Source organism: Caloenas nicobarica, chromosome 4 (genome assembly GCF_036013445.1).
Source record: "Caloenas nicobarica isolate bCalNic1 chromosome 4, bCalNic1.hap1, whole genome shotgun sequence".
Taxonomy (NCBI): domain Eukaryota; kingdom Metazoa; phylum Chordata; class Aves; order Columbiformes; family Columbidae; genus Caloenas; species Caloenas nicobarica.
This window is the reverse complement of record NC_088248.1, coordinates 49,366,069-49,390,285: the sequence shown is the minus strand read 5'-3', so window position 1 is coordinate 49,390,285 and position 24,217 is coordinate 49,366,069. Positions and strand designations below refer to the sequence as shown.

Here is a 24,217-nt window from a genome sequence, read left to right as displayed (position 1 = left end):
TCTCTTTTCATTCCTGGTCGAATATGAGAGCAAGCCTAAATATTAAAATGTAAAGTCAAATTGTTGTATGCATTTGCAGTGCATTTTTATTCTTATTCTGCCTTCATCTCATGTTTATATTTGCCTACTATTTCTAAGTGTGCATGGTCCGAAGTTACCAGAGTGCAAATCAACAATGATAATACTTGTAACTTCTGATGTACCTTTTCCTGATGGACCCTAAAGCTCTTCAGAAGCAATTAAATCAGTTTTACCACACTATTGTGTTTTTTTAAGACTTCTGAAAAGGGGCAGATTTACTAAAAGGAGCTCAATGATTTCTACTGCCCTTCATTAGCACCCATTAGAGTTACACCTGGGTGCAACTCATTTGCAGATTCTCTCTCTTCCCCTACTAGAATAGTAGCTCCATCTACTTTACAGAAAATTAAACGCAGTTGCTATAACCATATAGGGGAATTTCTGATGAAAATCAAGAAAAAATACCAGTAATATTAAGTGTGAAAAACTAAAGAATGCAACTTCCTAATAACATACATGCATCCATCTACCCAAGATTCAGGCTGCTATTAATGTACAGAAGGCAAGCATTCAAAGAGTTAATGGGTGTGTGTTAATCTTGCTGCTGCTAAATGGAGTTACACGTGTGTAGAAAGAGGAGAACAGATCCCTTACTGTTTTTCATTTTTTGGATGTGGAGAGTTATATTTCATGGGGGATGAAAAACAAATAAATTTTACTTTAGGAACCCTTCTGTTTTACTTGCACTATCACTAGTTTTGGCTGCCTCATAGACTGCAGAAAAAATGATTAAACAGGAGAATATCAAATACTTTGCTTAAATGCAAGTCAAATAAATATATGACAGGAGCACTTTCATTGTTCTCTAAAATATGAGTTTATCTTAGCACTGAATATGAAAGACTTATGTTACATACGCCCCCTTCTCCAGGAAGCTTCAGCTACCAGCCCCTGAAACCCCCTCATTCCCATGGCACGTGGAGCAGCACATAGTTTGGTGAAAGCTTACTTTTCTTCCACTCTCCCTCCACTCCTCAAAGACGGCATTATCTGCCACTATTCAGCTTAGAAAGTCTTCTCCTGCTGTAATTGCTTGACAGTTATGGGCCAAACAGGAAAGTTTTCTCTCTTCTACCTCTGTATTCAGGATCACCTATTTCCTTTGCACCCACGTGCAGGCACATAAACTGTGCTTTGGAGGATTCACTACTCCAGACCTCTGAATGAGACTCATAACTGTGCCCCGTTCTCTGCCAGACAACACAAAGCGCTGCCACTTTGCAGAGGAAAGCATTCCTGCCTTGATCACTGCTTTTCTGCTATTGCTGCTCACTTTTTTCTTGACATGCAGCATCTTTTGTCCTCTGATGAATGACTCTCTCAAGTCCATTTGTACTTTCCACCAAGGGAAGAAGCATCCTTCTTTCTCTCTTTCCATCATTACCATCCCACAACTAGAAATCTTTATTTTTCCAGATTTTTAAGACTGGCAGAAGAACTCTTAGCAGTCTGTTGAAATGTTTTGTAGAGTGAAAAGATCTTCAGATCAAAGCATCTGTCAGTATGATACGGTCCAGCCAGCCGCTCCCATAATTCAGATTATTTGGCTTTTACTTTTCAACAGTAGTAAGTTTAGTACTACTTAGTACTATTAGCTTTCTGAAGAATCAAGGTTTGAAACAAAATACAAGTGATAAAGTCTTGTTGATCAAAATTTCTTGACCCTGGGTGTGAGTTAAGGAATATTGGCAATATTGACCCAGTAGGCAGTTCATGACCAAAGGAAATGGAGGTGAGCAGTGGGAGATCACGCTGCAGCAGAATCCCCTTCAAGCACCCTCTGTGGTGCTTCACAGTGTTTACAAAACAAGATGTCATTTTAGATGGATTTTGTAATAATTTACTGTCTGCCTCTTTTCACCGTACAGTATAATGGAAATGAAAAATAGGGCAAGCTTTTATGCTTGTTTATTTTTTGAAGTTTTCTATCAAGTCTCACAGAACTGATAGTTACTTTGCAACTGATAAAGCTCAGAATGAAGTGATGTCTAAGATGAACTGGTAGGCTCTCCTGTAATTACATTGTCTAAAATTTTCCTTCGAGGAGGATTCTTGTGATTTTTTTTTTTTTTTCCCTGAGAAGCTCAAATTAAAGCATTTCCAGCAGTCTTTTGAAATTCAGGCAGAGAAGCATCTTTCTTTATCTCCTTAAATTCCATTCAGGTTTGGCTGTACCATGCATTTTTTGAGATGCATTTTATCTTCTCTCACTTCCCTCCTCTAGGAAATGTGATGGCCTGCAAGAAGTATCTTCAAACAAAACAGCCTCAATAACTATGAATGATGCCTCGCAAAAACTGTGCAACCTGCAGCAGGACCCGGGAGTTGGAGTGAGAATGGAAAGGGGAGCACTTTACTTGAGACTTACTCGAATGTCTGTATCTGTGACTACCCAGACCTGTCAGAGACACAGGTCCTCTTCTGTGGCACAGATAGGACACAAAAACCTCCCAGTTAGAAGACTGGAGAGGCAGAGGCACACAAGCAGGGCTCTGTGGTCCTCCATCTCCTCCTTCAGACTTCCAGGACACAGAAGCAGACCCCACTTCGGTTTTCCCGGACTGGAAGAAAGGGTTAAGGAGAGAAATCCAGAGCCACTCAGCAGCAGCAACCACCAAACAAGACAGTGCAGTGAACCCCACACCATTATGATAGAAGGGCTATGGCAAAAACAGGCATAAATAAGACACCATGCAGGAGGACACCTTGGTGGCATCCCCAGCTGGCCAAGGTGAGGACAGCCACTGACCCAGGTATGACAACCCTGGTACCCCCACTAAATCCACCATACTGACAATTCACAGCACCACACGGGACCTCCATGCTGCAATAAATAGCAAAAGTTTGGAAGGGAGAAAGCTGCAAAGAACACGTGAGAGTTTACTAAGTACAAGAGGCAGAAGAGTTTCAGAGAGAGCAGCCCAGGCAGTACAGCCCCTACTGTCCTGCCAGTGGAATTCAGTTTTTGCTAATACTTTACATGGGACACAACCCCTTTCTGTGAAAAAATAAGGCAAAGCGTTAGTTTACGAACTTACACAGAGATGAAAGACTGTTTCAGTACATTTTTTACATAGCAGGAATATGTAAGCAATGGAGATCAAGCAGAAATATTTATTTTGTTATCATTATTTTATCTTCCTTGGTCTGTGACCCTAGGCAGCAAACTTTGTTTAAGGAAGTCTGAGTGAACAGGGTCTGTTTCCTATAAACTCATCTCACATCTTCCTGGTCTGGCTTACATTCAGCTCGTTCACTAATTCCATACCAAGCTCTGAGACAGAATGTTGTTTACAAATAATTTGAGATAAAACATAAGCCTCTAGGTCTTCACTCAGCTAGTTATTTTAAAATATCTCCTGTTTTAGAATTTACAATCCTTCCTTCTCTTATTTCCTGGACATATACCACCCTTTGGATTTTACTGAAGTGGAGGTTCACCTTGTCTGCAGTTTCTATATAAACAGCCTTTGTAGTGCATAGGTATAGACCATGATAAAACCTGATGTCCTAGAAGGTTATGTGTTGTAGGGTATTAATCTAGGGAATACCCAATGCATCTTACCTGATTTCTTTTATATATAAAAGATAATATTGTAGGATCAAATATTTAAAACTGTTTGAACTAATAACTATTTTGAAAATATTTATAAATTTATCCTAAAAATCAGAAAAGTCATAGTACTTTTAAGACAAGTATGTCTTCATAATGAAATCATAAAACAGTTGAAATATTTAATATAAATTTTAGTGATAATGTTTGCATGTGTATGCATGTGATGGACTTACACATTATAAATATGAACACAGGCCAGTAATATAGCTGTTCTTGATTTTTGTAGAGATAAACATAGCTCAATAGTGTCTTTTCTCACAGTAGTTGTACTTTCCTTTGAGATCTCTTACTGTTCATTTTCAGCCATTAATTAGTGGACAGAAATAGAAGTACAGTCTTTGTGTAGCAGTGAAAGTGGGTAAGTAATTAATAATTGACTGAAATCCATAGCGCGAGTCCTGCTGGCTCAGCTGAGGAGTTGGGGCTTCTGTGAAAGTCTGTGATGCATACTTGATAATCTCAGTTTTCGAGAAAAGCTAAGGAAGTCCTGCCTACACTAAGACGAACAAGTATATTAAAACTGACTGACTCAGGTAGACTGTATACGTGATTCTGCTTTAAAAATAACTTTTAAAGGACTCAAATCAATGCAACCCATATAAGTATAGAGACAATATGGCTTACTAGACACTGCTCCTAAAATTTTTATCTTCTGCTTCATTCTGCAGACTTTTCAAGACAAGAAGTATTAAAAGTGAAATGAATGACAAAAATTAAAAATTCTTACCTCTCTCTTTTGTTACAATTTGTTTGTTGATGGATTTTTATTCTGAGAAAGTAATACTAGCAGCAATGTTGGATACATAACATTTAGGATCATAGCTTGTCTCTTACTAGAAGTTGCTGTCACCTGTGAGATAATGAATACAAATTTTGCTAGCAGTTTGACTCAGCTATAACTATCCAAAGGGAAATTTTTCAGAGACTTAATACTCTAGATCATACAAAGCCAGAGAGATAGGGAGAGTTTCTGAGTGTATTAATAATGCAGTTCTAGGTGGATAAGAACTGAATGATACATCACATTATTTAGGATTACTAAAAGCCACAGGCTAAGTATTTCATGATACTCTAATATAACAAGTGCCAATCCCAAAAGTTTTCTAAAAGAAGGAGAGTAAATTACAGCTATGTACAAAATATAGCCATTTTATTTTACAGAAAATTATGTTTTGTTTTGTTTTAATTGAAATATTTCTATGCAACATGAGAGTGTGACATTCTACCATATGAACCATAATAGAGAGTGCTTCCTGGAATTATTCTTGGTTCTCATTTTCTGGTAAAAATACTTTAAAATGATAGGAAATATTAAAAAAAAACCAAACAAGCACAAAACTCTCTCAAACACTAGTGTTGGAATGATATAGCATTGTGCCTTCAATACACACTGGAAAGATGCACTACATTGGAAAGTGTAACTTTGGTATCAGTATTTATTACACAGGTATGAACTAAGTGCAATATACAAACATTCCTACCAGTACATTCCCTATAAAACAAGATTTTAAAAATAGACTGTTCCAGTGCACCACAAATTGCTGACTAGCTGTAGTTCAAACAACAAAAAAGTAGTGGCAACAGATAACAACCCTCAGACAAATATAAGGACTGACTTGTATTGAAATGTCAATTATAAGAGGTTTCAGGACAAGAACATAAATGATCAGGAACCTGGTGGTAGAACTGTTAACAGTACTAAAACGAGAAATTACTGAACTTCTAACTCTGAAAGATACCCAAAGTTAGCTTCTCTGTACACGGGAACAAAAGGGGAAAATTATGATGCCTGCAAGGCAGACGGGGAAAATCTGGGGAGATGCAAGAGGGATGTTCTTCCAAGCCAAGTGGCCTTCGAAATCAAAGCCGGGCTTTAGCTGAGGAGAGAGATGCACAGAGCCAGAAGGGATCCTGACCAGGGCTTGAAGTAGCTGTGGGATGTATAGCCTTTGTAGGGTAAGAGAGAGTCTTTTTCCAATCTTTTTCTCTCTGACAATGAAAAGGAAGAGGAAGCAGAGGGATCTTTAGCTCACAAATCCCCATCTCCTTACTAAGCCTCACAGGTGGTATCTCCACACAATGAGAAGGTTGGAGGAACATGGGGAATTGCTCTGCACACTCAGCCTTGGGGTGCTATGAGCAATGGTGGGGTGCACCAAAAGCTGGTTGTAAAATCAAATGAAATAAAGACCACCTGGTCCTGCACAATATACTTGCAAGTCAGATCTCCAAATGCAGAAAATTGGCTGAAAATCTAATGAAGAATGAATATTGAAAAATAAAAAAAAAAAGAAAAAAAGAAAAAACAACACCACAAGAAAACCAAGAGTGCAAATATATATGTGTGTGTATATATATTTTAAGAAACAGAGAGATATTTTTAAATAGATTTGCAAAGGCAGATAATAGAAACTGTGCTCTTTAGGTTATTCAGAAGGCGAAAAGCAGTGAAGTGACAAAGTTTTTTAATGATACAGAGGGACCCAATTGTAGAGGAGAGCTAGGAGATAAAATTGCATATGAAATTCCATGTCAATAAATATAATGGCATGCAGTTGTAAAAAAATAATTCTAACTATAAATGCATTAGAAAAGCCTCTATGATATCTGCTACCAATCATTAAAAAAAATCCCCAAACTAAGAATCACCGTGGCTGGTAATCTGGAACTGAATATCAACTCGGTAAAAATTAGAAAGAATGTAGCACATAGACAAAAGAAAGACTGAGCATACAATGGCATAATAATGTTCTCTAAGTTCTTATTATGTCATGAACTGAAATCTGTATTCAGTTACGGTCATTTCTTCTTAGAAAGAGAAATGGAGCAGGAAAAAGTATAGCAAAAAAACAATAAAGAGAATGAAAAGTATGGTATAGCTTTTATCTGAGGAGCTATGAAATAGGCTAAAGTTTCCTGCCTGCAAAAGAGAGAAACCATAAGAAAATCAATAGTATCATAATGAAAGAGAACATTTATTCATTGTGCCTCAAACTATATGAACTTGCAGAGGACCAAAGTAGAAATAGAAAGCAGAAATATTAAAACAGAAACAAGATTGGGTTTTTTTAGTAAGTATAAATTATACACTGCAAAAAGTTTGTGATTTCTGATAGAAGAAAAATCACACAAGAAATTAATCAAGCCAAGCACCTCAAGTCATTCTTGTGACTTGATAAGGATTTCCTCTTTCCTCTGAGGATCAATTTCATCCTCCCTTTAGCAAGCTATTTTGTTTTCTTCTTTATAGATTTTGACATATGTCAGATATGTTCATTATAGTTCACTGTCAGTGAAAACATGTAATTCTATTAAGGTTAACATCCTTTCTATAAAAGACATTTAGTATGTCACAAAAGTTGTGATACTGTCCAGCTGTATTATAACATCTCAATACATTAGATGCCCCAAACTATAAAGTTAAGTTGGCAAGTTCATTCAAAGACAGCCAAAGTCTTGCTTGTTTTGTGAAAATATTATTGGTTCCTAAGATATGAGCCCAAACATTGTCTATATGCCTTAATTTATTGTTAGAACACATAAAACAGCATGGAGTTGCTTAACTTTCTGCTCTTCCTCAAAAATTAGCTGTATTACCAGTACTCATCATCGTACAAAGAAGGGCTTTTACTTGTATCCAACATGTGATTACAGCGGGTTTTAGCTTGGTTTTATTTGGTTCATTTCCAGTGCTGAGCCTCAGATCAGCTGAAGGATGAGAAAGGGGAAATGACAGGATCGAAACTGATCCACAGTTATCCAGGCTTGGCTTACTTAAGATCCATATTATTTATGCCCAATTTAATTATCAAATTAATTATCAAATCAAAACCAATGTAAAAGACAATTTTAAATACCCAGCTTTATAATTTTGTACTATTGGGCATTGATGAATAGTCAACAAAACAGAGAAATACTCTTTTATCAAGTATTTACAGTATAACTATACTACTTTACTGTAATAATGGCATTTTAATATATTAATGATCAGCATTAAATTGTTATTAGCTTTTGGATAATCCATCACCTTCACCACAGCATCATTCCAGAGTGACAGCAGCCATCAAATTTATAACTGCCCACTAGAAAGAGGTTTTAAGCCAAAAATCATTTCTAGCACATATATTTTTTAGAAGAAAATCAGAGCCATGATACCTAGCAATCGTGATCTGTAAATCTGCTGGTCTTCAAAATTTAGTAGACGGAAAGACATTATAACATATTAATTTCAATATAATACAGATTGCTTATTTCTTGGGAATAAAGAAAAGTAATCTAAGATGTAAAGGTTTGGACTCTTCCTTTTGAATAGGTTTTCTTTATCAAAATGTCATTGCACTTACCGTCCTCCCCCAAAATAATTTCTGATCTCTAATCCCAGAGAATAGGAAAAAATAACATAGTTGGCAGATTCCTTACACCTCCTTTCCCCCCTCCCTTTACTGGAAATGTCTTGAAAAGAAGATATGAAATGAAAAAAGGCCATCCCATAGGACATGGAAAGCCAGAAAACTGTGGCTATTATTTTTGATCCTGAATGAGGATAATTTTTTTCCAAACCTCTTTTTCTTTTTTTCAGGATGGAAGAAATTCCATTTTCTAGCCAAGTCTAGTAAAAAACTAATTTTGCAGCTACAGGAGGTCCTTTTGAATACAATATAAATTAACTAGATTGTATTCCTGATGCCTTTTAGATTTAAGGTTCTAATATAATGTTTCCATTTAAAGAAAAGTTGCTGGTGCTTGTTATAACCATGAGCTATGAAATCTGAGGCACTATGGACAATGACTTTTGGCAACAACTCTGCTTACTGAGTAGTAGGGGGCATAATTTCATTCCTGTTGCAGACAAGTCTAAAAAGTATTTTTGATATTATCATGCATATACTTTGTATATAAAGAGTTGAAAATTGTTTTGTCCTGTTAGAAAAGACAAATACTTTATCATCAGGAGTCTGGAGAGAATGACTACTGAGGTGGCTGTGCTTTATGGTGGAAATGAACCAATAACAGTGTCACTTGGAATCCCATTTTGATGCACCTGTGAAAACGTACTGATAGCAAACTGAGCAAGTATTTCTGAAATGTAACTGAAGATGTGTAAATCAAAAATTAGTCAAAATGGCTGCTGTACCAGATAATTCTTTGAAACTAGCAAGATAACGTGTAGTGCACACTGAGTGTTTTGTAAATGCACTGGAGGACCCGGTTAAGACCACTTCCTTCAAGAAGGGAATCTAAAAACTTAATTTATTTCCTAGGTGGGTGAAACTGGGCGGGGGAAGCTTGTATCAGAACAGAACCATGCAACTAATCACTTTTCATTATAATATTCTTATTTCAGAATTCAGGAAGCTTATCTTTCAAAGGACTTCTGTATGGAGTGTTTGTATCTCACCTCTTTATCCCCTTTCTCTCTGCCTCTAGTCATAACATGAATATGACTGTTACAGTCAATAGACAGTCTCTACAATATTTTCGAGAGATACCTCAATTCCAAAGTCATCAGCTGGTCTCCTGATTTGATGAAGACACTCTCCTAATTCAGCATCTGTGGCCTGCCTGGAAAGACATAACCAACCCTGCAAATTACTGTTTCTGAGTACACGAGTACTACAAAAATAAAACAGATGACTCTTGAGCTCATACAGATATCTTCCCTCAATTTGGAAGCTACCAATTCTTATAAAACATAAAAAAGCTTCTTTAAAAAACCCTGGCTATATATCCAATTAAGCTGACAGTGACTCAAGGTTTGGAAGCTGCCAGGAAGGCACTGACTTCTCCTGCCCACAGGTATTTAACAGAACAAAAATGTAGATTTGTCTCTGCACATGGAATCCTCCAAGTGCAGCTTCTGCTGTGGAGGGTGCAGCTCTTTGAGATCATTCTTTCAGCCAAAACTTCCTATTTTAGTGCATTATAATTGAGAGCAGCTACCTCTCTCTGATAAAAAACAGCATTATTGGAAGATAAACAATTCAAGCAAAATGAAAAGGGTTATCTGCCCTTTACATGCAGCCAAAAGAGTTTGTAATGAATCTAACAGTACAACTTCCAGTGCATTGAGCCTCTCAGAACTACTCAGAAGTAGAGGGTTAAACGCTCAAGACTGAGCCAGTGAATCCAAAGCAAGATTTCATTGCCCATTATGTGCCTGTGTCTTGCAGGAGAAAATTCACAAGGAGAAGCAAACAGCTTCATATTTTGTGATGGTCTTAGCAAAGATGCTAATAATACAAAATTAAGGTTGTTGGATGCTCTTTAATAAGTTGCAGTTATATAGCTGTAATAATGTAACCCCAACTGCTTTGGCTAGGCAAATTTTTCACTTTTCAGTCTAATGAAATTTTCCATTTGAATCTCACAACTGACTCCCCTTGCTCCAAAGTGAAATTTTGGATCATGAGGAAAACTTGCCACAAGTACAGTGATGTTCAAATTGGAACATTCATTTACTCTAACAGTAGAGATTGTCACGGTTGAAATCTAGTGCAATAGCCTGTACGGAACTCTCACTAATAAGACATGGTACCTACCCTGGAACACCTAGAGCTGATGAAGAGTGAGCTAGAGGGTGGGAGAACCATTAGAGATTCAGAAATAACAGAAGCTGTTCAAAAACTTCCCTGAAGTTCAAGGGCATTTAATCTAAACATACTGGATTTTGACACCAGGTATAATCACAAATCAGAGTAAGAAAAAGAAGAGCCTAGAGGGAAATGAAGGCTAGAAGTAACGAGTACATTGTATGAGTTAAATTGGTTTTAATGTAGATACATAAGCCTAAGGCAAACCTCTGTATTTGTATTCAGTGGCTTATGTACAATAAAATTCCAGGCATTTCTAATTTCAATGTAAGTGATTATCCTCATTGAAGAGAAACAAGCAATTATCGTAATAGTGGATTTGAAATTCTTTACCAACAGACAGTTCTTAAAATAAGTAGTTTTTAGAAGCATCACCAAATATCAATGGTGAAATTTGAAATAGAAAAAAATACCTTGAAGTGCCATCAGCAGCGCAAAAACATATTCAAATTTGATATTGGTAAGTATTTCCATTAAAATAACATTCAAAAACATTCTATATATATATATAGGATTTGCATGTTAAAATTCTATATAAATTTGGTTTGGGCTATAATTTTTATACATGTACAGACACTTATGTACATATACATATGTATACACACACGTATAGAAATACACCTGTGTATACAGCCAAGCTTAAAGTCCTTACTATGTATTCACACTGTCTTCGGGGATATTCAAAACACAAGTGGACAAGGCCCTGAATAACTGCCTTACTTGGCCCTGCTTTAAGTGCGGGGCTGGTCCAGAGACCTCCAGAGGCTCTTTCCTATTAGGAAGGGAATCAAGATCTAGCACTTCTGGATATGTTATTTCAATAGCTCTTACCCCTGTATTAGTCCATTTTTGTCTTTTTCCTTTTTCTTTTGCAAAAGGAACAGAACACACACACACACACACACAAAATCTTTGAATTTTTCTCCAGACAAATAAACAACAGGAAATGGAACCAGATGACTAGCAGAAAAGAGAATATTCTAATATATATCTCCTTTCTGAGAAAAAACTGTTCATAAATTCTCTTCCTCCTGCTACTGCCCTCCACAGGGAAGTTTATATCAAATAAGATAGTTTTCAGCAACATAATTCATGTTAAGAACAACGGAAAAATAACTTCCGACAATCAAAATAATAAAAATGAACTTTTGAGACTTACGAAAAAGCCAAAATGGCCATCCTTCTGTTGTTCTACCACATAAAGAATAATTTAAAATATTATTTTAAGCTCAGCAGTTCAAAAGAATTACTATAAACCTTGCCTATTCAAAAACTGCCTGCCCAACCAGATATTTCTGCATTTCCTTTTCTTTCGGGAAGTAATACCTTTTGCTTTCTGTTACAGAGATCTCCATTAATTAGGCCCAAACAGTCAAACTTATTTTGTCCAAGTGATCAGATTACAGAATTTAACATGGAGACCAATGAGTACAAGGTCTAAAAGAAAATAAGTTTCCAGGCACATAAATTTATTGTGAAGGAAAACTATCTGAATAATTTCCATTAAATGGATGTAACACTTCCATTAATTTTCTTCAAAATTGCAGACATTAATTCATGTGCTTAATTGTTCAAATGAGTCATCTGGTATAACTACTTTGGCTACTTTCTTGTTTCAAATTAAGAACATTTAGATTTCTGAAGGAACACAGCAAGGTCTAAAACTTTAGATTGTATCCTTCTCATTTTCCATGTTAATTCTTGCTATATATCTATAAAATAATTTTCAGGGATTGTTTAGACAGTAAGCTTTCCATGAATACTTGTTGTTGAACAACAATATGTTAAACAACAAAAGCACAATAACATAACAGAGAAGTTATAGACTAAGTAGAACTAGGAATTGAATACCAAGAAGGATTTATCTTCAGGACTTTTAAAAAAAGCCTTCTAAATCAAAAAGATGGGCAGCTGTGTTATGTTTTCTCATAGTCTATAAGAAACTTCAGAGTTAAACAAGAAAATACTTTCTGAGTTCTATTCTGTTTTCTGCCCTATAGTTCAACTGTCTCAGGTGTCAAGTATTTTCATCTGCAAGTGAGGTCAGATGAGGCCGTTATATCCTTTAAAACCCAGAAGAGAGTGCTGCAGAAGAAGTCACCCCTTGATATGGAATAATTATTTTTGTTATGTGGTGTTTTCTCTTCTGCTAACTAGAGGACTCACTAAGCACGTATACACATACTTACAGGAACAAGTATGGAAAAACAGTGCAGTAAAAGCCACTAGCGCTAGATCCCTTGAGACATCAAAGTTCCAGCACAAATCTTACAGGGGTGACGCAGAGACTCAGCCGTTCAGATTCCTCTCAACTTCTCAGTCCCACAGCCTACCTACCACAGCCATCTCATCTCAGGGCATCGAACTGGAGAAGGCTGTCCATAAACAAGTGAGCAATTGTGACTTCAATATTCACCCAGGACATTCCCAGGGACACCCTGCTGCCTACTAGCTGTTCCCTGTCCCTTTCAGAGCCATGTCCTTAACAACCCAGAGCCATTTCTGACCACCATGAACAACAACTTTCTTCTACCAGAATGACAGTAAAGTGTACAATTCTCAAACTATTGCAGAGGTAGTATTTGACCCCATTCTGAAATATATACTGGTCCTTCACGTCCTTTCACATCACAAAGTCATTTCATTGCTCACCAGTCATTTTGAAAAAATATTGAGTAAAAACACTTAAAAACTTCTCGAAATATGTGAACAGATGAGTCCTGTTTAGTTACCAATCTGGCCAATAACTCTACAGAGCCTTAATGATGCTCATGAGAAAGAAAGAATTTCTCATATTACTTATAAGCAACGACTGTCCTTTTAGATTTTCAGGAAGACAAAACATCCTATATAGATTGCCATGAAAAATGCTTCTGATGTCTATAACAGTTCAATAATTAAATCACGCCTCTACGCAAAATAGGAGCAGCTCCATTCATGCATCAGTTAAAGATAATATCATTAATTTCCCCCTAAATTCCTTAACAGCAGATTCTTATTTTTAGTAGTTAGACATTTACTAGGTTAAGAAAATGACCGAGTAAATTCATACATGTTCACTGAAAATTATAGTCAGCAGACATTTACAGTATCTTGCCTTCCCTCTTCTAAATGCTAGCACAGTACACCCCAAACTGCGTATCTAATCATAGGTTACTAAAAATAACCTCATTTTAGTAAAAATAATCTAATTCAGCTAATGCCAAGAAATAAACCTTGGAATTTCATATGTAGAGCACACACATTTAAGACTGTATTGTCAGTTACACCGTAAATTTCATCTAGGACTCAGAAAAGACTAGAGACCAAGCCCAGCAGAGGTACGACTAGTACATCTACCTAAAAGACTCCTCATCCTCATTACGGCTGGAGGGGAGGGAAGGGAAAGTGGGGGGAGAGAAAAAACATAGCCCTAAATGCCCTCCCTGTTGGCATATGAGGTGAAAAAAGAAATCATCCACACGTCTAGCTTTCCTATTTAATGTCCATTCGAAACATGCAAGCAAGACCACACAGCTCTATTTATATATGAATGCAAACAAACAAAGTTCAGCATATCGAGCATATTTTTAAAAGGTGAAGAAAAATGCACAAGAAGATTTTGCTATAGATCTGGCACATTTTGATAAACAGATTTGGCAGCGTCTACAACTAAACGTACATTTTTAATTATTATCCTTTTTTTACCTCCAGTTTTAGTGCTGAGATCCTCAACGGAGAAAGCTCCAGTGCTGGATACTGCTGATTTTCCTTTCCTTTTTTTTTTTTTTTTGATAGTTTGAGGTACAGAAAGATTCCAAGACAGCCTTACCTAAGTGAAGAGAATCTGGAGTTTGGACACGACCTCCCCAAAATCTTTGGTGAATAAAAGAGAGGAAAAAAAAAAAAAAAGAAAACCAAAACGAAGGAGCAAACAAACAAACAAAAGAGCCCAGTCCCAGTTAGCTCCTGCTAGCATAAAAGTTCAGATTTCGCTACTGAGATCATTGCTCTATTCTAAGCAGTTTTGCTCAATGTGTGATTCTAACAAAAACACTCTCTGCAGCTGGAGGGAGCCTTAGCTAAGCACGAGCCTGTCAAGCTTTTCCCAGTGACTTCTGTCCACTAAATTCAGTCTGATGTTTTGTGAAAGGGGCCTCAACAACCAGGCCCAGATTGCCTGAAAAGTATTTCCTGCCTTTGAGAGAGAAGGAGAGGGAGAGAGAGAGAGAGAGAGACAGGGAGCGAGCCTGCCTGCTGCCTGCGCCAGGGAGAGGAGAGCATGCAGAGAGGGGGGAAAGCAAAAAGATCGAGAGTTTCAAGACATTCCGCTTAATACGCTGCTAGGCTATCTCTGTAAAACGGGAAGATTTGTGCTAGTTACATAATGTAAAAGTGTTTTCAAACCCCTCCCTCCTGTTTCCTTTGAAAAAAAAAAAAATTACACATCCCTCATGTTTGTGCAAAGGTAACGCTTATCCAGAACAACAGGAGAACGCCTCCAAAATGCCTGGTCTTTGGCACCAGGTAGTGAGAAACAGGCAGAGAACAACATGGTCTAAACTCAACACATTGCACTGACAAAGGGTCTAGTGCTATTCTGACGAGCAAATATACAGAGTTACATAGATGTTGTTTACACGCATCTGCTAAAATTGTATTCCTACTCCAGAAAACAAGCTGGATCCGAGAAAAAGAGCACTGCAGTTTAAGCACAGTCATATTGCAGGCAATGGTATATGTTGCTTTACCTCTTCTGAGAATCCTCCAGAGTCACACAAATCCAGCTCTGCAAAAGCAAAAGGACAGACTCCATCTTGATCATATTAGTATTTTGCTGACATAAAACACTTGTAACTACTTCGTTGCAGTTTGACAGGGTGCCTGAATCACGTCTCTAGAGTAACCCACAGCATCTACATCCTCCGCTCTATACAAATTTAGTGAATATCATCTGTTTATCTTTTCTGCTTTCTTCTGCCTTCTCTGAATGACTTCCTCTTAGCTGTTCCAGCCTGAGAACTTGGATTACCATTTGGTTTTGATTAAAACCAGACGGACAGCTCTGTAGAAGTTTGAGGGTAAGCTAATGGAAATTACTAGTATGGTTTTAATTAGTGTATCAATTAATAATAAAGGTTAGCTATTTATATAACAACTTCTACTAATAAATGCACACAAACCCCATCTTTGGTCACTGGTCTATTCAGGTGAAAATAATTTACTCAAATTTTATTTCATTTTATTCATTATGAATCTTAGTGCTAGTGACTGTGTTTGATTTCCAAACTACAGGGTGAAGACAAGTCTTTTTTTCCTTTTCTTTGAAGAAAGAAAAAAGAGTTGTTGCTAAGTTTAATCGTCTTCCCAGGTGGGACAGTAATACATGATTTACATTCTGATGACTCCTTCAGCCAGTGCAAAACCTCTTTATTAATTACTGTTCTGAGTGAATGATTTTACTGTTACTGATCAGGATATTGACTGGAATATTTGGCATTTGGCTGGCCTTCAGGGGGAGCTATACAGATGCAGAAGTAAGACACCATATGCGACACTACAAAAAATAGTGCCTGGACATTTAGTGACCAGAAAGTCTCCATTCACCAAGCCTGCTACAACTGGGACAGGATATTTATTCTGAAAGGAGATAGGAAACCTTCATAACTATTAACTGCTGATACATGAGCTTTCTACCAGCCTCAAACAACTGCCTTATAACTCTTTATATAATTACTTTATTAGCTCAAGTGGGTCTTCTTGAGGGCATTCCTTTGACTAAAGAAAAGCCAGCCCTCTAGTCTCCAGCTCCCATTAATATGGTCATATCTGGAGCTAATTTGTTAAGCTTTAGTTCCTCAGCATGTGGAACTTTGTGCTAAAGTCTGCTAAATTTGCCAAATGTGGTCTTCATTGTTGTACATGTAATTTTATATATGCATTTTTCAGCCTTAAAATTACAGTATTATCTTTAAAAGTTAGTTGCAAAATTATGCAGGCCCAAATGGAAGTGGGTTTGAAATTTTTCCCAGTAGCTTTCATGTACATGGATAGTTGAGGTAGACAGCCTTAAGTGGAATGACTTACCAGCCTAACCTCTACATCTTCAAAGACAGAGGTCTTTGAAGCCCATAAAAGGAAATGGCATATGTGGTGTTAAACTCTGAACAGTCAGAAGTGCAACCCTAGAGGTAAATAACTTTTCAGAATTATTTTTAACTATATTTGGACAGCCTGAGATCCAAATGCATAGCTTTTACTCTACTGTAAAATGTGATTTATACTATTTTCCTGAAAGATTTCCAGTTTGGAATTCAGTGAATAAATTACAGACTGCAAGGGGACACATTTTATTTGCAATTATGCAATTGTATAAATTACACAATTTTGAAATTTATTTATATGGGAATCAAAATAAAACAAAAAGTCTTTAGTTTCCTTATAGTTAAAATTTAAATGTTGTTTTTTCTAATACCAAAGCAACAAAAAATTGAAGCACACTGTTCCAAAAAAAATATATTTCAAGACAAAATTTTTTTTTTTCAATTTTTTTCTTCAATTTAATTTCACTTTATGTTCTATCAGAAAGCTTTCATTTCAATAAAATAGGGTTTATTTGCAGAAGTTGGTCACAGGAATAAGACAGAATAAAAAAATCTGTAAGTGAGGACATATTTAAAAGTTATGAAATTATTAGGACATAATCTGCTCTGTGAAACAGTTTCACGAAGACAAGTTGCTTTCAATTATTCTAATGCTTGATGAATAACTAAAATAGAGAAAAGAAGGACATCATAGACAATGCTTGTCCATTTCCTGTCTGAGAAAACTGGGGACAGACTGTCTCATATATCTTTTCCTGCTGTCACATCTATAGAAATGAGGAGAATAACCACAGTTTGAACACTTGTTCTAAGCTGCTTAAATAAAACTCTAAAATCATAATTAGAAAAAAAGTGGTTTGCAGTGGAAAAGGAAAAGAGAGAACATGTGAAATCAGAACACAGAAGTCTGAAAATCTCAATAATTCTGTTGGGTTTTGGATGCTCAATAGAACTGATAATCGTATGTAAAATGAACTACATAAACAATTCAACAACTAAGAAAAATTTTAAGTGTTCAAGCAATTTCTGTTTTATTTGTACAGAGATATTAGTATAATGCAGATACCGATCTTTTTAGTTGCTCTTTATTTGTCTGAAGATGTGACTGGTCTTTCTAGACCTAGAACTACACATGGTGGTAAGGCTCTTCCATAACTCTGTTCTTGCTCAGTCAACTCCCTACATAATCTAGTGAGAATTTGTCCTAGTCATGTAGCTGATTTATAGAAAATCATTAACACACAATATAGCTATGTTTTTTTGCAAGCAAGATTCAAACTTCTTCAGTGAAACAATCACCAGGGTTTGTGGACTGACATAATCTGTTTTCACGCTTAAAATACAATCCTGCTGAGGAAGCCATGTGTATTTAAAAACAAACAAACACACACACACCAACCAACCAAACAAAAAACCAAACCAAAACAAAAAAAACCCCAAGCACCTGAAGTCTTTCCCTTGTTTGTCTTAAGCAACAGAAGTTTCCATATGCCTCATAGAAAAACATGATAGCTTTGATTGACATCTTCCTTTTTTTTTTTCTAAAGAGGATAGTTAAACATGAAATAATTACCATAATGACTGAAGTATATGAAAAAAAAATCTATTTTGTTTAAATACACCTGGAAACTTCTAAAAGTACAGTAAGAGAGGCAGACAGCTTTATTTTTTTAATCATTATAAAAGTTTCAATATTTACTTTTGCTTCATAGTAGAATTACTTGATTTCATGGAGTATTTCATACTTTCACGTGTCATACTTTATGAAATTATTATTTTGTTCATGCTAAGGCACTTCATGAAGAAGTTCTGGGTTTGATGAAATCATTATGGATAAAACACAAAAAGGAGCAAGGAAAGAAAGGGAAAGAGAAACATTCATCAGGAGTACACAGACTGGCATAACAGAGGCTGGGGGCAGCGGACAGGTGTGAGAAACCCAGATTTCATGTATTTGTTCTGTTCACAGATGTGAATAATCTCCTATATCCTTACTAGGTCCCAGTACACAGGACTGCAGTATAAATGCATTGCATGAAGAAGTCTAAAAAGGCTCTTTACAATTTCCCAGTTCCAATAAATGGTTATTTCAGCAAAGTGTCACTCATTTTAAATATGTTATAACTAGATCTATATGCAAAACTCTTAACTGCCAAGACTTTATGAACAGGATATAATTGGAACTGGTTGAGAAATGTCCTCATTGACCTTTAGATAGACTCTTTTCAGGACTCAAACTCACTATAAGAAGCAACAATATATGCATGAGAAATATACCATTTAAAAAAAAAAAAACCAATAAATAAAAAATAAAACCAATTCCAAATAAATTGTTCATTTGGAATTTGCTGATTACATGTCTGTAATTTGGACTATTGAATTATGATTGTTACAGAACATAACTTCTCAATAATTTAGACAGAAACATTTAGATTATGGTTGGAATGCCTTTAGTCTTGCACGTGCTTATAAACCTTCCTGTTCTCAGTGATATGTTAACAAAAATTAAGTCATCAGAGGGAAAGAAGAAAGTTAAGGCTATTTCAGTTTTTATTCAAAGATCCTAATTTTTCCACAGAAAATATACTCTGAATTCCAAGGTTTCTCCTGAGGTAGGCACAAGCACCAAAATAATATGCTAAATGAGGATTAACATTGATTAAAAGAATGAAAGTACTTCCAAAATGGATAGATGATAACCCATATACAGATTACTTATTTTTAGTACTGTTCTATTTCCTGTTTAGGAATTTCGGTCATTCAAATGCAGGTTTGAATGATCAAAAGAAGGATTTTGTTTAAAATATATTAGGCTATTTAAAGTGTGTTTGTCAGAGTTGCTTACTCTTTCCCTGACATGGTTTGTTAGCCATTGCTCCAAACAAATCTCACTTCTTTACAAGCTTCAAAATGTTGGTAGGAAATTCTGTGTTATTATTCTAAAAACTCTTCATTAATTTTCACATGAAATCATTTCAAGCTACTCTATTTTAGTAAGGGAAAATATTGTAGAAACACCAAAAGTGGATGTGATTAAATGTCCTAAGGGTAATGAAACTTTCCCCAAATTAGCTCTCAAGTGAACCTGTTAGTGGAGGTACTGGTTGATGAACACACCTTTTCTTGCATTGGCAAACTGATGACAAAACCTGTAGGAGTACAATTACTGCAGTCCCCATGGAAATAAAAACTGTCACAATATCTGACTTCAGGTTTCTAGATGAGTAGCACTAAAGTTCAGCAAGACATTGCAAAGCTATTTGGTTGATACTGTTACGCCGTGATGTAAACTGAAGTTAAATTACAGCTTCAAGAGCTAATCGAAGAATAAGTGGTTCCAGCCTCAGTGGAATATGCTATCCAGATTTTGGCCTTACTTCCACCTTTTAGTAATCAATCAGTGTCTCTGCCATAGCTTGGCAAGAAACTCAGAAATCTGTGTATTGCTGAACTATATCTTACATTTCCTGTTGTGAAGACTCTGTATCTTCTATTTGGGGGATGTCTTTCAAGCAATTATTAATTTTTAAATCAAGCCCCTGTGAAGATGATTTTTGTTTCAAATACCATAAATTTTAAGCAGAAGTAAAGCATGAAGATGTAAGTAACTGCCCTGTTTTCAAGTACTTTAAAAGGTATTGTGGTTACAAGATGAGTTAAAAATGATCATGTGGGTGCAGATGGTACGTTTTATTTCTGTAGAGCTGAAACACACTGATAAAGCAGGATACATACTTACAGATGTTAAATATTAAGGATAGTGCCATTAAATATTGGGTATAAGTAGACAATATGCAATCAAGTTCTTCAACAATCTTCAGCTCTCAGTGAAGATAATTTTTTCCTTAAATCTCATTTATATGAATGTTCTTGGAAGGACACTGAATAACATTTACTTGAAAAATAATATTTTGTTGTTGTTGTTCTTATGATAGGATCAAAATAGCTGCAATAAACTCAGGGGAGATACTTAATTTACAGCAGTTGAGGATGTGGCCCATTCGTTCCAGAGTTTTGTAAGCTATTTGGACTTCCTAACTTCTTTCAGACTTGTGGAACAAGTCTCTCAATAGCTCTGTCTGTTCAGCATAACCTACATGAAACCTTTTCGACCTAGAATCATAGAATCGTTTTGGTTGGAAAAGACTTTTAAGGTCATCAAGTCCAACCATAAACCTAGCACTGCCAAGTCCACCACTAAACCATGTCCCCAGGTGCCACAGTTACACGTCTTTTAAACACCTCCAGAGATGGTGACTCAATTACTTCCCTAGGCAGCCTGTTCCAATGCCTGACAACCCTTTCAGTGAAGAAATTTTTCCTAATATCCAAACTAAACCTCCTCTGGTTCAGCTTCAGGCCATTTCCTCTCATCCTTTACTGATTTGTCATTGTTGTTGTGACTCTATATTTGTATTTACTGTCGATTATTTTATTTTTGTCCACCTATTCAAAGTGGAATCTAAGAACATAAAAGCTGTTGATCCACTTCCTAAACCTTCTTTCTGTGGTTGGACACATAAGAGCATTCAATAACATCCAGGAGCTTATTTATCATTCTCTCTCATAATAACATGTAGGTTTGCAGTGGGTGGAGAAACACAGAGTCCTCTGCCCAACTTCTGGGAGTGGTCAAAGTAAGAAACTATGGCAGTGGATTTCTTTCTAGGAATGAATCTACAAAAGTTACCTGAGTACCAAAAGAATTTAACAAGTGCAGGAAATACTCAGTGGAAAGTCTTATGAACCACTAGGTCAAATCCAATTCAGACAGGTATATTTCAACAGTGCTATTCAGTTCCAGGAGAAAAAAATCTACATTAGTAGAATTATTACCATAGCTATGTCTAAAGGCAACAGATAAGAAAACTAAACTCTTTATCAACCTGTAGACTATTTGCAAAAGAATGGATTATGAACCCAAAACTAAAAATACTGTGTATTTAATTTTTGTTGATGTTTTTGTTTTTCTTACTCAGTATAAAGACATTAAATTCTTATGCTGTCACTGTTTGTAGTATTGTCTTCTGAGGATGTTAACCATATCTTATACAAAGTTTTCTACATGTGTTATAAGGCTATTAAAACCACACAACTATTTCCATTAAGAATTTATGAATGATTGTATCCTTTAACCTCATCATTGTCGAATAATTGTTGAAAATACTGAACTTTTGTCTAGCTGTTTCCAGCTTCACATATGACTCTGAATGAACTAGCAAACACTGAGAAACAAGGTTGTAACTGTAATGTGCAACAAAGGCCATTTCTAGATTATTCAGTTACTGCATGCCTATCTATGGAAAAAGTTATTTGTAAACCTCTATAGAACATTTAAATGATAACTAAATATGCATTTAACAAGGAAACAGATACCTTGGTGATCATTATTAGCAACAAACTGTGATGAACTAGTCTTTACAGTCCATTATTAATTTCATATCAGAGCTTAAAATCAAAAATTAAAACCAAAAAGAGAAAAAATTGGTTTAACTTATGCATGTCAAGTCTCCTGTTTATAATGATCCATTTGCAACCATATATTGATTTCATACGCTGCAGCTGCTCGAAACCAATTGACAGACTGAAGGACGGAGACCTGAGGAGAACCATACAAACCATGCTTAAGGTCACTTCCATCTATATCTTAACTCAAGGGATGTCCAGTTAGGTCAGGTTACGTGGAGGTTGGCCAGTGCACTCCATCTCGCAAAATGAAAAAAATCTTAAAATATTTATTACTTCAGTATTGCTGTTATGAAGAACATTGTACAACCCTATATGTCTGGGGGAAATTACATTTTATTTGGATGTCTAGGGAACACTCTTCACTCATTAAAGTTATGCCAAATATATCCCATTTAAAAAAACCAAAATGTATTGTACTAACTGATGTGTGGCTTCAATAATGTTAATCTACTTTCCAGATTGGCTCTCAGTCCACTGAAGCTCATGATTTTAAGGTGCATACCTAGCTGAATATGTGGTGCTATTGTCAGTTTTCATCCTATACAGCATAAAATGACTAGGCCTTGTTTGTTTTGCATTTGGTACGCACACACTCTAAAAAGCTGCTCTTTCAGTATCACCTTTCACTCCATTAGCAATCCATTTAATCTTCAGAGTTCAAGAAGAAAATACTTATAGTGGTACTGTGTTGGTTCTTAAAACAAATGAAGTAACGCTGTTTGTCTGTTTCCTGAGAAAATACTTAGGAGACATAAATATAATTATCACTGTTTTCTTGTAGAAACCACTGATTACTCAAAATAAATTCAGACTTCCAAAACAATAGGGAATTATTGGATTACATCAGACAGATTCCTTCCTGGTGTCATTTTATTTAGTATCATTAACCGTAGCTGTGCTGCCTTAAAGAATTTTGTGTAATCATTAGAAGAAATACATTATTTGAAAAGTGGTCATTTACATGACAATAAAATCATCATATATGCTGACTGAACAATCAATCTATATAAAACACAGCATTCATTCAGCTCAGAATTGTAAGCTTTCAATATAAAAAGAACTGCATGGTTACATCCAGTGAGAGATCCAGGCTTCCAAAAGGAGAACCTTACATTCCAGAAATATATTTAATTTGGGACAAATACATTTATAGCTTTAATATATTTATAGCTTTTAATGCTGTCCTCAGGGAATGAAATTGAGGAGTTCCTGCCTCAAAAATGAAGATTTCTGTGTTTTTAGAGAAAGATCAGGGGGGGAAAAAGAAAATAATTATTAATTATTAATACATTTTTGGCAGAGAAAAATCCTCCTATAATTTGTATTTTTACATAGTAGGAATCTTTCAAAAAAAGTGGCAAAATGAGTATTTTAACAAAAAAAAAGAAAACACCAGAGATATTCTATTTAGGTAGGAAATGAGAATAGACTTATGACTTCAGAGGACAGGTAATTTTGGTACACAAATAACTATAAATTACATTTCTTATAGGAAATCAGTTATTCACAGCAGCTAAATTTATTTAGATATATTTGGATACTGAACACTAAATTTACGTGTGGCAATAGACAAATCCTAATCAGACTAAGTCAGTCTAAACTAGCATTTTTCTTTCTGTTGAAGAGAACAGTACAAAGTACTGTAGAAGGATCTTCAGAACAATTATGTACCTACAGTACTAAACTTAGAATTTATAAAGAAAGTTGTCTTTCTACAGATATAAGGAGTTTTCTTTGACAAAGAGGTGGTAATTCTCATTTCTTTGAACTACAAGCTCATATCAGTACTCTATTTTCTAGTGTCACGTGGGCAGTCTAATTCTTTATACCAACACAAAAAGCTTTGAAAAAAGCTAAGATGCTGCAGTTCCCTAACAGATAACTATTACAAAAGTATGTTATCTTAACTTCCTTAGTTTTTTGAAACATATTATTCATTAATCAAAGGCAGCAGCTCCTTAACAAAACACCAGAATATTAAAATCTCTGTTACATCAATGTTACTGAAATTTAATATGAGTCTGATATGAGAGAACTGGAGTCTGTGAATGACTATACATGTTATCAGGGTTTTACACAACAGAAGGAATTGTGGTCTGTTGCTAGCGGTTTTGTCAGTAGCCATACAGGCTCTGAAAAGAGGAAAGAATGAAAAGGTCCCACATCCACTCAATGGCAAAAACTTTCAAAGACATATATAGAATCTGCTGGTCCTTCATCGTGGAAGAGAAAATGTTTATATAAAATGGTCTTTAGATATATTAGCTAAACCGGAAGTTTATCAGAAAAATAAAAAGTTACTAATATGACAGCAACTAAAGTAGATATACAGGTAGAATGCGAAGCACTTCACAGCATAACACATTTAGACATAAAGG

At 35.7% G+C, this 24,217-nt stretch overlaps 1 protein-coding gene across 5 annotated transcripts in view; it reads right to left on the bottom strand.

The window, feature by feature from the left end:
* DLC1 (DLC1 Rho GTPase activating protein) overlaps positions 1-15,088 on the bottom strand; it is a 231,692-nt gene extending 216,604 nt beyond the window's left edge. Inside the window, exons 1-2 of one of the 5 annotated variants that reach the window (XM_065633232.1) lie at positions 13,975-14,548; positions 9,187-9,259 (exon numbers count right to left, since the gene is read on the bottom strand). The gene's annotated coding sequence lies outside the window, so the exon portion shown is untranslated. Of the gene's footprint in view, positions 1-2,449; positions 2,536-9,186; positions 9,260-13,974; positions 14,549-15,017 lie in introns of those variants that run through there. The other 4 variants (XM_065633237.1, XM_065633233.1, XM_065633235.1 and 1 more) reach the window with 4 other exon arrangements.
* Positions 15,089-24,217: the final 9,129 nt, after the last annotated feature.